Below are 15,697 nucleotides of genomic sequence, written 5' to 3' on the forward strand. Positions count from 1 at the left end.
GGGTTTGGGGTTACTGCAAAAAAAGACTGAAAGGATTTTCCTTGATTTAAAGCCAGGACATGAAGCAAGTGAAGGTGATTGTGATGAAGAGTAGCGCAGCGGTTACAATTCGGGCTGCTATTCTCACAGTCAGTAGTTTGAAACTACCAGCTGTTACGCAGGAGAAATCACCATTATACTAGATTTTTAAAACACTTTTTGAATCCCAGAAAATCATCTTGGTAACTCACTTCGGCTGTACTGTAAGACTTAACAGGGCTTCTGTTCACTTGTACTCTGTAAAGAATTTTTTTTGGAGGGGATGAGGGCTCAGTGCTAGGTAGACTGAGTCTTCTAATTATTTGGTGTTTGATTTTTTTGTGTTTCGTTTCTGTTTTAAGTAACTCTAGTCCTGGTGTGGCACTGTGAGTTAATGTGCTGGACTGAAAAGTCGGTTTGAACTGCAAAGTCCATGGTTCAAGCTCATCAGCCAATCTTGGGAAACCCTATACAACACAGCAATACACAGGCTGCCACAGTACAACAAGTTGTGTTGTTGTATTATGTTGTTGTTAAGTACCATCGAATAGGTTCTGACCCACAGTGCCACACCAGGACTCCCTGCTATCAGTATTTTGGATAGGAGTAGGGTCACCCATGGTGCACAGGTTTCCGTGGAGCTTCCAGATTAACAAAGAGTAGGAAGAAGGATAGGCAGAACACTGAATAGTTAGCAGCTGAAAACCTTATGAATAATAGACGAATATTGTCAGATACAGAGCCATAAGTTGAACCTCTCAGGTTGAAAGACACTTAAAATAGAACTGGGGGAAAACTGCCTCAAAGTAAAGGTGATCACAGTGATGTAAACAGTGAAAAGGTCTGGGGGCCTTCATTTGCTGATGGAGCAAAACTCAAAATTGGAAAAAACAATTGCAAACTTCCATAAATAATTAGAATCTGGAATGTATAAAATATGAATCCAGGAAAGTTGGAGGTCATTAAAATGAAATGGAATTCATAAAGACTGACATTCTAGACAATAGTAAGCTAAAATGGACTGGTATTGGCCATTCTGAATCAGATAGTGATATGGTTTACTATGCCAGGAACACCAAATTGAAGAGGAATCGTATCACGTTCATCATCAAAAGGAACATTTTAAGATCTGTCTTTAAGCACAATGTTGTCTGTGATTGAATATTATCTATATGCTTGCAAGTAATATCATCACCAAACTTTATTATTACGGTTTACAACTCAAAGATGATCAGAAACAGAAAATGACAATAAGCTGGGCTGCTAGAGGCAGGTGTGGAGTACTGGTGTGGTCCTGTAGGATTGATACTGGACTGATAACCACAAGGTTGGCAGTTCAAATCCACCAGCTGCTTCTTGGAAACCCTATACAGGATCACCATGAGTTAGAACTGACTCAATGGCACTAAACAACAACAGAGGTAGATGCTGAATCCTAGCAAGAAATAAAAGATGACTGGAGCAAAAGAGAAAAAGACACCGAAGACTCAAAGAAGGACAAATAAAAAGTCTACGCAAATCATGACCTCATCTATTCTGAGATCAGAAGAACAAGATGGTGTCTGGATACCACTACCAATGATTTTAATCAGGACCATAGTAGACAAGTCCTGATAGAGGGGGATAAAAATGTAGACTAAAACCAGAAATTTCTAAAAACAAAACAAAAATAAACAATAACAAAAAACAGACCTACTGACCCGGTTGAGACTGAAGGGCCCACTAAGACTATTGCTCTGAGTTTCTCTTCAAATCTTAAACTAACACTAACTCCCAAGGTCAAATAACAAATTGGTTCACAAAATAATAGATATCATCTATAAGTACTGTGATCATTTGGAAAACCACCTACATGAGACCAAACAGTCAACTATTATTTTTAAATACAGATGAGAAATTAAAGGGACAGGGAAACTAGATTAATTAAAATGGAGCAACCAGAATGGAAATAATGAAAGTTCCCCAAATCCTTTTCTCAAGACCACAGGATGGAAATAATGAGAATGTCCAGGCAATGTTCCAAGTATAACCAATGTCACTGAACAACTTGTACAGAAATTGTTGTATAGGATCTTAAACTGCTGTGGAAATCTTTGCCAAAAACATATTATCTTTAAAAATTGGTAGCTGACAACTGGACAGTGAGGAAGAAAGCAGAAAAGTTCCAAAAAACAGACACATAACTCAAAAAAGGTAGCAATTTGGGATCGTTTTGCACAATTACAAGAAGTCTGTTTGCCTTAAGGGCTTCCAAAGCCTCCCAGTCTTAATGGACAATTGCAGGACTGATATTCTTAAGAATGACAAATGTAGTTAGTAAGAAGAAGCAGTTTTTCAGTTTCCAAAACACTTCTTCATTTTGAATATGAAGTATTTGCTATTAAATGTGGAGACCAAACATTTAATAACAATGAACTGCAGTTGACATTCCCATGCAAAAGGTGATGTCAAGTCCTGTTCAGTCATGTAGTCAAGGGCAGGAACATTCTTATCTAGTTGGTCACCTGACACTGAATGTGCTATTTTAAAGACCATTACTTAAAGAATTTGGGACTAGCACTAGAATTGAAGAGCAGGGAGATGTCTAGAACAGAAATACATACTGACACAGTGGATAGAAGAAAGTAGTAACTGAGCATCCATGAGGAAAGGATGGCTTGATGATCAAATCAGCGGTGTAAAGACAAGTGGTTAATGGTTTGGAAGGTCATAAAGTTACATCTCTGTCTTGTATCATACAACAAAATAAAATTCTAATGCATATTAAAGAGTTACATGTAAATCAACAAAAATTGGAAAACAATATCTAACAGAGAAGTGGTTAAATTTTGATGCATCAATGCCACCAACAATTATCTAGTCATTAAAATCATGTTTTAGAAAAAATATTTAATGCTTCTGGTATATGATTGAGTAAAATAGGTGTATGATCACAATTTTGTAGGCTAATTCCCCACAATGTATATGAGAATAAGCATGTTCTTTCTCACACACATACATATTTGGAGTGTTTCTGAGTCCACATACTCATTTTCACCTAGACATGTATCATGGAAATCGTCTGGAATGAAAAAAAAAATGTTGATAGTGGTTATCTCAAGATGTTAGGGTAATTTTAACTTTCATGTACAAGGGGAATTAAAAAAGTTTGTGGAAATTTTTCATCATCATTTAATTCCATTTGCCCATGAACTTTTTGAAGCCCCTTGCATTTATGATTCTGCTTTTTTCCCCAGAGATCCACAATAAAGATTATTTTGATAATTAGAATAACAATGCTATTATAAAATTAATAATGATGATTCTAATATTAAAATAATTTAAATTATCTTACAATAATTTCTTTGGTAAAAGAAAATGAAAACACATTTGGGGAATGTACGTCATGAAAGCTAATAGTCCAGCTACAAGGAAGACTAGTTAAGACCACTATTATTCAAATTTGTGCACCAACCACAAGAGCCATGACAAAGAGACTGATGAAGTTTACTCATTTCTTAAGTCTGAAACTGATTAAACATGCAATCAAGTTGCATTGATAATTACTGGTGAGAGGAATGTGAAAGTTGGAAACAAAGTGGAAGGATCAGTGCTGAGAAAATATGGCCTTGCTGTTAGAAACAGTGCTAGAGATCTCATGATAGAATCTTGTAAGATCAATGACCTATTCATTTCAAATACCTTTTTCAAACAACAAAAAAAGTGTGAACCTCATCAACATACACATGGATCTCAACAGATGAGATGCACAGGAATAAAATCACTCTATCTGTGGGAAGAGATGCTGGAGAAGCTCAATATTATAAGCTGAAAAAAGGCCAGGGGCATACTGTGGAGTAAGCCATCAATTGCTCAAATGCAAGTTCAGGATGAAGGTGAAGAAAGTAAAAACAACTCTAAGAGAGTCAAAATACAATCTTGAATATTTGTTGTTGTTGTTGTTATGTGCCTTGGAGTTGGTTCCAACTCGTAGCGACCCTGTACAGGGTTTCCGAGGCTGTAAATCTTTATGGGAGCAGAAAGCCTCATCTTTCTCCAGTGGAACAGCTGGTAGTTTCGAACTGCTGACCCTGAGTCGCAGCCAGATTTGTAACCACTACACTACCTGAATTTAGAGACCATCTCAAGAACAGATGTGATGCATTAGATGCTAATGACCAAAGACCAGAAGAGTTGTGGAATGACATCAAAAACATCATCCATGAAGAAAGAAAAAGGTCATTGAAAAGACAGGAAAAAAAGAACAAAATGGATGTCAGAAGACACTAAAGCTTGCTCTTGAGCATTGTTGTTGTTAGGTGCTGTTGAGTTGGTTCCAACCCATAGCATCTCTGTATAGGGTTTGCAAGGAGCAGCTAGTGAGTTCGAACCGCCAAACTTGCAGTTCAAACAGAATTTTCAGTCCAGCACATTAGCCTACCACACCAGACATAGAGAAGCTAAAGCAACTGGAAGACATGATAAAGTAAATGTGCTGAACAGCAAATTTCAAAGGGCACCTCAAGAAGATACAGTCAAGTATTATAATGAAATGTACAAAGACCTGAAGTAAGAAAACCAAAAGAGAAGAACAAACTCATCTTTTCTCTAGCTGAAAGAATGAAGAAAAAGATTCAACCCTCAACTTGCAATACTGAAGAATTCTATGGGCAAAATATTGAATGATGAAAAGAAGGTGGGAAGAATACACAGAGTCACTGTACCAAAAAGAATTGGTTGATTCTCAACCACTTCAAGATGCAGCATATGACCAAGAACTGATGGTATTGTCACATGTCCCCTGTTCCCCCTCTCCAGGAATCTGAAGAATCAAACTCAATTTGTGTTGCTGCTTTTCAAGGATGCAAGCACACTGGACATTCACTCATAAGATTTAATAAAAAGGGATAGTACACTTCAGAGAGAAAGGGGTCTAGCTCCGTGAGTGGAGAAGACTCCAAGGAATTGGGGAATAAGATTTCATAAACTCAGGACTCCCCCTCTAAGGGAATCATTACACTCAAGGGAAATAGTTTGGGAAGTTTTAGTTGGGTTTCTTTAGTCCTTTTCTGTGTATGTATTGAATGCCAAGTCCGGCATTTTTAACTGTATGCAGGGATGGATACATACGTTAATAATATTACAGTAAGACAGTATACATCAAAGAGTCATGCTAAGGATGAGTCCTAACACACAAGGTATGTCTATGATTTTGTGGTCAGTGTTCTTGTTGTTAATCAGTTTACTGTGGTTCTACATTTCGTTTGGTGTGGGCCAGGCAGGGAGGGGGCTCACGATATCTCTAATCTGCTCCTATCAGTATTGAAGAAAGAATTCAAAGCTGCACTTAAGGCATTAGTGGTGTTGGTTATGTGCCGTGGAGTTGGTTCCGACTCATAGCGACCCTGTACAGGGTTTCTGAGGCTATAAATCTTTATGGGAGCAGAACACCTCATCTTTCTCCCATGGAACAGCTGGTAGTTTTGAACTGCTGACCTTGCAGTTCTCAGACCGGTTTGTAACCACTACGCTACCAGAGCTCCTTAGGGCATTGGTTTAAAAAACAAAAAAACAAACCAAGACTCTAGGAATTGATGGACTACAAATTGACATATTTCAACAAACTGATTCAGAGCTGAAGGCATCATTCATCTAGGCCAAGAAGTTTAGACTATAGCTACCTGGCCAACCAACTGGAAGAGATCCATATTTGTGTCCATTCTAAAGAATTGTGACTCAACGAAATGCAGAAATCATCAAACATTATCATTAATATTATATGCAAGTATAATTTTGCTGAATATAAGTCAAAAACGGTTACAGCAGTAATTGACAGGGAGCTGCCAGAAAGTCAAACTTGATTCAGAAAAGGACAGGGAAAAGAAGTATTATTGCTGGTGTCAGATGAATCTTGACTAAAAGCAGAGAATGGAAGAAAGATTTCTTGTGCTTTATTGACTATACAAAGACATTTGATTGTGTAGATCATAGCAAACTATGGATAACATTGTGAAGAATGGGTATTCCAGAACACTTAGTTGTGTTCATGAGGAACCTTTACACAGGTCAAGAGGCAGTTTTTCAAACAGAATAAGGGGATACTGAATAGTTTAAAATAAGGAAAGGTATGTGCCAGGGCTGTATCCTTTTACCATACTTATGCAATCTGTATGCTAAGCAAGTAATCTGAGAAACTGGAATATATCTAGAAGAACAAGGCACCAGGATTGGAGGAAGACTCATTAATAACCTGAAGTATGCAGATGACACACCATGCTTGCTGAAAGAGAAGAAGACTTGAATTACTTACTGAGGAAGATCAAAAACTATAGCCTTCAGTATGGATTGCATATCAATGTAAAAGCGATGAAAATCCTCAAAACTGGACCAATAAATAAAATCATGATAAATGGAGGCAAGATTGAAGTTGTCAAAAACTTCATTTTGCTTGCTTCCACAAAGCACTCTTAGAAACAGCAGTCAAGAAATCAAAGGATGGATTGCCTTAGGCAAATCTGCTGCAAAAGACCTTTTTAATGAGTTAAAGAGTAGAAATTTTCAGTTTGGGGTCTGATCTAAGTTATGGTATTTTCAATAGCCTTATATGCATGTGACCGTTGAACAATTAATAAGGAAGACCATAGAAGAATGGATGCCTTTGAATTATGGTATTTTTGAAGATTATTCAAAGTTCTATGGTTTGTCAAAAGAACAAACAAATATGTCTTGGAAGAAGTGCAGCTAGAATGCTCCTTAGAAGTGAGAATCAGAATACATCATCTCTTGTACTTTGAACATGTTGTCAAGAGGGATCAGTCCCTGGAGAAGGACATCATTCTTGGTAAAGTGGAGGGTCATTGGAAAATAGGAAGTTCTCCAGCAAGATGGATTGACACAGGGGCAACAACAGTGGGCTCAAGCAAGACAATTGTGAGGCTGGCGCAAGACTGGGCTGTGTTTTGTTCCATTGCGCATATAGTTGCTGTGAGTTAGAACTGAATCGACTGCACCTAACAGCATAATTCATTGATTCAACTACTCACTGCTTCACTTTACAGACATTTATAGTCCTGGTGTAGCCCTATAGGATAAACACTGGACAGCTAATCATATGGTTGGCACTTAAAAATTCACCAGCCATGCCTTGGAACCCCTATACATGGTCTCTAGGAGTTGGAACCAACTTGACAGCACTTAACAAGAACAACTATAGACTACCCAACTCATGATAGTACAGCAATAGCATCAAGACAAAAATCCCCTGTCTTCTTTGAACATATAATATATTTGTTGTTGTTGTTGTTAAGTGCTGTCGAGTTGATTCTGACCCATAGTGACCCTGTGTAGGGTTTCCAAGGAACAGCTGATGAGCTTGAACCACCAACCTTGCAGTTCAAATGACTTTGTAGTCTGGCGTATTAGCCCACAGTGCCACACCAGGACTCCTACAATATAGTTGTTGTTGTTAAGTACCGTGGAGTCGGTTCCAACTCATAGTGACTCATAGCACAGGGTTTCCAAGGCTGTAAATCTTTACGGGAGCAGAACACTTCATCTTTCTCCCGCGGAGCTGCTGGTAGTTTCAAACTGCTGACCTTGAGGTCGGCAGCCCGACTCATAACCACTACGCTCCACTTCTTTATAGTAGGGAGTCCAATAATAAATAAGCTATTATTTATAAAACATAAGGCTATATAAAATTATATCACATTGCGATATACATTATGTTAAAAATTAAGAATGATGGAGTGAGTGAGATACAGGGCAGGTATTTTAGATCAGGGTGTTTGGGGCCTTCTGAGAAAGTAATACTTGAGCAAAGACTAATAAAATGAGAAAACAAGTCCTTCAGGTATCTGGAAAATTCTGGAGTAAAACTTCCAATGCAGAATCTAGAACATATTTCCTATCTTGCAGTAACAATTCCTTGAGCAGGTATCTTACTAATGCAGGTATAACAGAGTGAGAGCAAGGGAGACTGAGCACAGATAAGGCTGGATAGGTGGTCAGGGAGTTACGTGCAAAGTTCCTGGTAAACAAAGTTCCAAGCCAGACCTAATTCATCAAAAACTGAATTAGGTCAGGGATTTATTTCAATATATGTCCCAACTGAAATTATTTCATTACCCTAGACCAATGCTTCTAAAAGTCTAATGACATATGAAATATTCAAAATCTTATTAAAATGCTATTTTAGAGTGTATAGATCTTGGGTGTGGTCTGAGCAAGGAAAAAGTTTCCAGGCTATATCGCTGGTCCACTTTGAAATGCAAGGCTCTAGAAACAGGGGTGGGGAACATCTGGCCTGCAGGTCATATAAGGCCTTCAAAATCATTTGGTCTGACCCTGCCAAGGCAACTGAAGTTCTAACCATCACATTGTTGTTGTTTAGTGCCATCGAGTTTGTTCTGACTCATAGCAATCCTGCATAGGGTTTTTGAGGAACAGCTGGTGGATTGACACTGCTTACCTTGTGGTTCAAAGACCAGTGCTGATCCTACAGCACCACAACAGAGCAGGCTAATTTTTAAGTTAGTGATTTTGTATTACCCGTAAATGATGTTATAATTTTTGGCAGAAAAAAGGTTCTCCATCTCTGCTGTAAAGTCTAGATCACCATCAAGTTCAAGTCAAAACTCCTTTACAATGTCTTCAATATGATTATGCATTCAGATTTATTTCTTGTTACCCTCTCTCTCCACCCACTCTGTATGCTCCAGATACATCTCTCCATTTCTTGAACACAGAATGACCTCTCTCATCCCCTAGCCTTCATACAATTAGTAATTTTCTTCCGGGAGCAAACATCCTTCCCTCTTCACCAAGCTATTAATTAATTCCTAGTTTTGCCCCTTCCCACTCCCACCCCTTTACCTTCCCTGATCTCCAAGGTATAGGTTAGTTACCCTTTCATGTGTCATCAACGCCCTCTATTTTCATAACCCTTAACTCACTGTCTGATTTCTGGGGTTGCATGTCATTTAGACTGGTCCTTCAAGGAGAGGTGGTGGGGTGGAGTGAGGGGGACTTGAGGAAGAACCAATTCCATATGCTCATTGTTGTAGCACTTATGGTTACATTGTTGTTAAGTCACATTGAATTGGTTCTGACTTATTGTTGTTGTTGTCATTAAGTGTCATTGAGTCAGTTCTGACTCATATCAACCCTGTTTAGGGTTTTCCAGGAGCAGCTGGTGAGTTTCAACCACTGACTGTGGTTTCAAACTAACCTTGTGGTCCAGTGCTTTACCCTACAGTCACATTATGACTCTTAATAGAGTTTCCAAGGCATGACTGGTAGGTTTCAACTATCAGCCCAATGGTTAGCAGTCCAGTGATTATTCTATAGTGCCATATAGCAAACAGTTACCTATATGCATTTTCTGGGTAAGTATGATCGAAGGAATCAATCAAACTTTACCATACTTGTATATAAATCTACAGAAAGAGTAGTTAAAATGTAGCAGAGTGTTGTGGTTATATAGGCTAAAAACAACAGATAATGATCAATAAATAATTCAGCATCACAACAATGTTTTGCTGTTAACCCAGATTAATTAATCATTTTATTTTAATAACATATTATGATTTTTGAATTTCATAAAATATGGTAAGTAACAAGGAATAATTGGTTCAATTAAACTTATTAGAGTAGTTGTTTTCTTTGTGCACAAATTATTGACACATAAATATGGTGCATACATTTTATAGATTAATGACATTTTCACTCTTCCAAAATACTTCAAATATTTGCTTATCAACGTATTGTCTATGAACTAATCAGCACATTGGCTTTTATCTATTTTACCTCTTTTTTTTTCCTGAAATTTTCAGTATACCTATTTTGACAGGCATCCAATCTCATAATTAGTGTGGCATACACAAAGGCATAGGCTACCTTGGCACAACAAGCCATTAATTCTGAGTGGCTTGTATCATTCTTTATCTTCAGAGGATTAATCAGAACCAGAAGGGCAGGAGTTCCAAATTGACTGTCATGATTTGACCAAGAGAAGGAGGCTGAATATGGGAACAAAGTCAATAAACTAGATACTGGGAAAAAGATATAATAATAAAAATGTTCATGCTAAGCACAAATCTCAGCACCAATCTAAGAAAAAATGAAGAAAGTGATTGATAATAATCTAAGGTGTAGGTCATCAGCCAACTCTGAGAATTGAAAAAGTAGTAAGTAGTAGGGAAATCTGGGTTTAGGGCAGGACATCCAAAAATTGAGTACAGATAAGAAATCTGGCCCCTAATAAGGACTGGATACAATGACAAGAACTCAGTCACTGAGTTACTAGAATAATGGTACAGAGTTACTGGAATAAATGGTACATTACTGAATAATTGCTAAAGAAGAGGACACGAGAGACATCTGGCAAGATGGTGGACTAGGCAGATGCACTACATGGACACTCTACAACAAAGATACAAAAGACCAAACAAAACAGTCACAGATGAAAATTCTGGCATCCTGAACTTCAGAAGAAAAGTTAGAGAAGTGTGTGGAGTGTTTTCTGGGAATAGAGACCAAGCAGGGATGGCAAGAGAGGAAGGCAGACTGGTGAATGGCCAGCTAGATGTAAAGTGATCATCTTGTAAGTGGCTTTGACAATAGAAGGTGGTCTGGCAGGACAGATTCACACATGAGATGGGAAAGGTGTGATTTCTTCTTTTTCTACACACTCCCCTGGTGACCAGAGGTGTGGTTGGTTCCAGGAGTTCAAAGCCATATGATCAGGAGCCATGCCAGTGTGAGGAGGGCAACAACTGTGTTGCTTTGGTGCACAGCTTTGGAGCCTGGATTCAAGCAGGCTCAGCTTCAGACTTACAGAACCACAGAGCCACCAGAACAGTATTTAACCAGCCACCCTGTCCTCAACTGCTCTGTTGTCCTAACAGACACTGAAACCAACTCCATCAAGAGCCTCCATGAATCCTTCCAGATTGAGTGCCCTGAATTTAGATTACACCGAGCTCTATAGGAACTCCATCCAGGGCCAGGAACACATCCATCCCCCACCCACCTCATGAGCTCCTTGGCTTGCTGGACATGCACCTACCCTGCAAGAGTATTTTCTCTGAGTCCAATAGCTACACTGTTTTTTGTTTTGTTTTGTTTTGGAGTTGGGTTTGTCCTTTACTTGTTTCATTGTTTTTGTATGTCTATTCTTTTGCCTCCTTCTTCCATTTCAATTCCCTTAAATTTTATCCTTTTTATCTCTGCTGTTGTTTTCTTCCGTTTCTCATTTCCCCTCTTCTTTTTACCCCTTTTTATCTTTCTTTATTACTCTCTACTCTCTCTTTTCATTTCCCCTCTCCCTAGTTTTTTTTCCCCTTATTTCTTCCTTTTATTTCCTCTCTTATTTCCCTCTACTGTAGCTCCATTTCCCTGTCCCTGTTTTGTCTTTATAGTTATTACATACTTTTTTCTCTGGTTTTTGACAATTTTTATTTATTTTTCTCTTTTTTAATTTGTATTTTTATTGTTGGTTCTTTGTTTATTTATTACCTTTGTTTTTCTTGTGTGTGTGCATGCATGTGTGAGGGGTTTTATCTTTCTAATCCAACAGGACACAGTAACTGTGTTCATGCAGCCAGCCACAACTGTATACTCAGTAGTTCTATCCACTGGGCAAGAGCCAGTACCAGCTTCCAAACCATATGATCAATGATACACAACAGTCAACACCAGCCGAACTCAACCCTAAACTGAGATGGATGAACAGTGAACAAGAACAGTGTACATGCTTCCATTCTCTAACTACACCCACACAAGTCAGTTGGTGAGAATCTAAGAACACACCAACATACAATCATCAATTAAATACAAATATGACAACCTCACAATGCCCAAGAGACAACAGATAATTTTAGCTTCAAGAAGAAACAAGAATGGCCCAAGCAAATGGCCAAGATGCAGAGCCACAAAATGTTTCTGAAGATGAACATGTAATGGAACTAACTGAAAGAGAATTCAAATGAATGTGATTTAGGTACCTTCAAAGGATTGATAGAAAGTCCAAGGAAAGCAAAGGCAACACAGAAAACAATTCAGAGGAATTCAGGAAAGCACTATAAGAACATATTGAATAAATGCAAATTTGAAATAATACAAACCTGCAATTAGAAATCCAGAGATTGCTACTAAGATCTCAGAAATGGATAATACAATGAAAGAGCAAAGAGGTAGATTTGAAGCTATGGAAGCTCAAATAAGTGAGCTTGATAAAACTCTCAATACTAGTATGCTAAATAGAATAATCAGAAAAAATAATGGAAAAATCCCAAAAAAGCCTAAAAGTTATGTGGGACCCCATGAAGAAGAACAGCTTACGGATGATCAGAATTCCAGAACAGGAAGAGACAATCAAGAAAATTGTCAAAGAGTTGTTGGAAGAAAACATTCCCTCCATTCCCAATAAAAAGTTTTTTAAAGAATAAGAAGAGGAAGTTCATGATCAAATGAAGAGTTCAACTTCCAGCCCTGCACTTATGTGAAAAGCCATTTAACCTATGCAATGTCTTATATTTCCACTTCTAAAATGGAGGCTTTGCACTCAACAGGCTGGGTCATAATGAACATTTTAAAAACATCATATAAAATGCATGCTTGAGGTAATGCTTATAACACAATAATTGCTTGCCTTGCTTAAAAAATTTCCTTTCCTCTTTATTTAGAAGGTAGTAAGATAGTGTGGTCCAGTGGTGAAAGAATTTTTTAAAGTGTTGAAGAACAAAGACGTCAGCTTGAGAACTAAGGTACACCTGACCCAAGCCATGGTATATTTTCAATAACCTCATATGCATGCAAAAGCTGGACAGTGAATAAGGAAGACCGAGAATTGATGCCTTTGAGTTATGATGTTGGAGGAGAATATTGAAAATGCCATGGCTGCCCAAAGAACCAGTAGATCCATTCTGCAAGAAGTACAGCCAGAATGCTCCTTGGAGGCCAAGATGGCCAAACTTCGTCTCTCATACTTCGGACATATTGTCAGGAGGGAACAGTCACTGGAGAGGGATATCATGTTTGGTAAGGTGGAGGGTCAGAGAAAAAGAGGAAGACCCCCATGGAGATGGATTGGACAAGTGGCAGCATCGATGGACTCAAGTGTGGCAACAGTAGTGAGGTTGGCCCAGGATTCGGCAGGGTTTTGTTCTGTTGTGCATAATGTCACTATGAGTCGGTACCGACTCGATAGCACCTAACAACAATAACAACAAGATGGTGTGGCACTGTAAGATAAGCACTGGATTGATAGCTGCAATGTTGGCAGTTCAAAACCACCAGCCGCGGGCAGCATCTTGCTTGAAGAGTTCTACTCATCTGCTTTAGAAGGTTCTTCCTTAGAGTGCCCTAGTGGTGCAGATGCTGGAATAAACCAACTGCAAGATCTGAAGAAAGCAAAAACCTCCCTGGCTTGAGATTCTCTTGCAAGCTGGCAAATGATTAACTAGCAGGTGTGAGAGAGAGGCTGACAAGGTTCCCCTCCCTGCCCACCATGGGACAGAGTGCCACTGCTTCTGTAAGTGGAGCCAAGGGCACAATGAGCACAAGAAAGCATTGTAGTGGAACAATAAAGTCTAGACAAGCCCAGAAGCGAATTCGAGAAGCTCCCTCTACACATGAGATGGCCGTGATAGCAGAACCCATAGAACTTGTGGAAAGTGCTGGAGATGAAATAGTGGGCCTCGCCTGTGAGTCCTTGGAGCCTGTGGTTGTCAACCTGACCCACAATGACTCTGTTGTGATTGTTGAAGAAAGGCGGCGGCTCCGGAGGACAGCGATGAAACTGTGCCAAGACCACCCTGACAGCTGTGTGGTGAACAGTGATGATGACTCGTCCAGAGACTGAGATGTGTATGTATGTGATCCCACACACTCCCAGAAACACCAGGGAGGAGGGCATGGTTGGACTCAGGTCTTCCAGCGCTGTCAGCTGTCCTATCTGCATGGATGGGTACTCAGAGATTGTGCAGAACGGGTGTCTCATCATTTCTACTGTATATGGCTACGTCTTCTGCAGCCAGTACTTCCGTGGTGCCCTTAAAAATTCCAACACCTGCCCAACATGTAGGAAAAAGGTCAACCACTAGTTTCACCATCCCATTTATATATGAGGTACACATTGCTACTCAGGAGAGACGGAGGGATAGCCAGGCAGCGGGACTGGATTCTTCCTGCAACCGTCTGCAGGAGCTGTGGATTATCTGCCTCCCATTTCCTGAACTCAGAAAGACTCATTCAAACTCAACGCCTGATATGTCACCAACTTGTCTGTTTCCAGCCCCCTCTTAGTTCTGTTTCTCTCCAGGGGCCTTTCCTGACCAGGGTCACCACCTCTGCTGCTCAGAGGTGGCCTGCCTGCCCTTCCAGCCTGTGATCTCAAAGTCCTTTCCCCTGGATTTCTAGTGGCTTACTGGCTGGCCCACCAGGTGAAATTGAGAGTCATAGTTTCTGGAACCTGCATGCTTGTCAATACGTTTCCTGGTAACCCAGCTTTCTGCCATTGTGTCACTGAGGGACTGGCACTGGGCTGTAAGCGAGCAGGTCTGCCCACCACACCGTGACCAAGTCAACCTTTGTCCCCCCGGCTGCAAGCATGGAGGCACTAGGAAGACCCTGCCAGACTCTTCCTTTCCTGACGTCAAGGTAATTCATTGATGCGTGGTAGTGGTTCTGCTGATCCAGACAGCCTCTGTCTGCAGGGAAACCCATTCCCCTCAACAGCAAATGTGCAATAAAGCCCGTTCTTCTCAAAAGCCCAGATGTGGGCTGGGGCAGTGCGGTCATACCCCGTGTCTACACCACCAACTGTTCTCAGGAACCGCAAAGGTGTTCACCTGGCACAGGACATGCAGGCTTGGCAGGTGACCCACGTTTTCTGATAAAATTCATCCTATGCTCACCACATGCCCTTTGCCCTCAATCCCCCTGTGAGCTCATGTCCATCCTTCTGAGCATGAGGACTGGACAGTGGAAACAACAGCAGCAGTCTTGCTGGTCACTCACTTCCACACTATTGCTCAGGTTCCTTCTGTCCCTTGTTTTAAAGAACTTGGGCCCTGCCTAATGTCAACTGGACCACTTGTGACAGGTAGTCTCAGAAGCTGTTCTGCTGGTCCTGTGGACTCTGACCCTTTGGGCTCTGGACTGCTCCCTCAGTTTGGTTGGCAAAGTATGGTGACATCTCCTCCCCAGGGAGCTCAGAGAAGACCTCTGTTCGCCAAGGTGACCGGGCCTCCCTGGAGGTGACTGAGCAAAGCCTATCTCTGCTGCCTGACCCTCCTTCACTGGGCCTCCAGCCAAACCAGCAGGCTTCACAGTGGGGGAAGAGCCAGCCACTCCAGCTTTGCTAGCAATAACCGGCCTTTAGCTCACCCTTCTGAAGGAGCAGAATTCAGCACAGAATCCCCTTTCCTGGGGACCAGAATAGTGTGGCCCTCCTCATGTGGAGGGGACAATGTGATTCCTCCTTCACCTGTTTGGCTCACTTCCAGTAAGTTTGAAGAAAAGTAGAATTTTCTACTTAATGTCCAGGAGGCAGGAGCGGCTCAGCTTCCATCCATGGGACGTGGACTGTGTCCACCTTAGACTGGATGTGGTGGCAGTTACCTTCCTTCCAGACTTCATATAAATGCTGGTTTTCCTCATATTTCAACGATTCCTGGATTTCCGGAGCTCACCCCAC

General features: G+C 40.4%; 1 pseudogene; it reads left to right on the top strand.

Annotated features, from left to right (window-relative positions):
- Positions 1–13,552: 13,552 nt before the first annotated feature.
- LOC102813933 lies at positions 13,553–14,126 on the top strand (annotated as a pseudogene).
- The last annotated feature ends 1,571 nt before the right edge of the window (positions 14,127–15,697 follow it).

This window comes from Chrysochloris asiatica, unplaced genomic scaffold (genome assembly GCF_000296735.1).
Source record: "Chrysochloris asiatica unplaced genomic scaffold, ChrAsi1.0 scaffold00069, whole genome shotgun sequence".
Taxonomy (NCBI): Eukaryota; Metazoa; Chordata; class Mammalia; order Afrosoricida; family Chrysochloridae; genus Chrysochloris; species Chrysochloris asiatica.